We start from the raw sequence: 590 nt of genomic DNA on the forward strand, positions 1-590 counted from the left end.
GGTGACATGTGGTAGAAGGGGTAGAAGCCAAGGGTGGGGAGGAGACACCCAATATATGGGGGATTAAAGACAAGCAAAATCACATAGGTTTAATCAGCACTGAGGGATGACAAAAACTGGAACTCCTGACTTACTGTTGGGAACAACTAGAGGGTTCTCAACCACAAAGAGAAGTTGAAGATGCCAGAGCTCAGAGCCAAAGGTGCTGTGTGGGGCTCAGACTCAGACAGCAGTGAAGGAGGGGGACCCAGCATGCTAGGCAACCATCTGGAGTTGCCACAACAGAACTGGTAGGGGGAGGGGTTCATGGAATCTTGGGGGCCCCTGCCTTCCAGGTGCCTAGGCCATGACCATTTGTGAACATCACCACTGATAGCACCCAAGCCCTCAGCAGCCACTCTGATGTTTACTACACATGTCCAGATACCACTGATCTATCTCCTAACAAAAATTATTGAAGCTGAGTTCTCATTGTTCATTCTTCTGTGTATAAAAATATTCATGGGAGAAATACTTTGCCAGCAGGTCTTAATTTCTGTCAGGCTGTCATAAAGTCACCTCAGTTCAGTTCAGTTCATTTCAGTCGCTCA

Source organism: Bos indicus x Bos taurus, chromosome 3, assembly GCF_003369695.1.
Source record: "Bos indicus x Bos taurus breed Angus x Brahman F1 hybrid chromosome 3, Bos_hybrid_MaternalHap_v2.0, whole genome shotgun sequence".
NCBI classification, from domain to species: domain Eukaryota; kingdom Metazoa; phylum Chordata; class Mammalia; order Artiodactyla; family Bovidae; genus Bos; species Bos indicus x Bos taurus.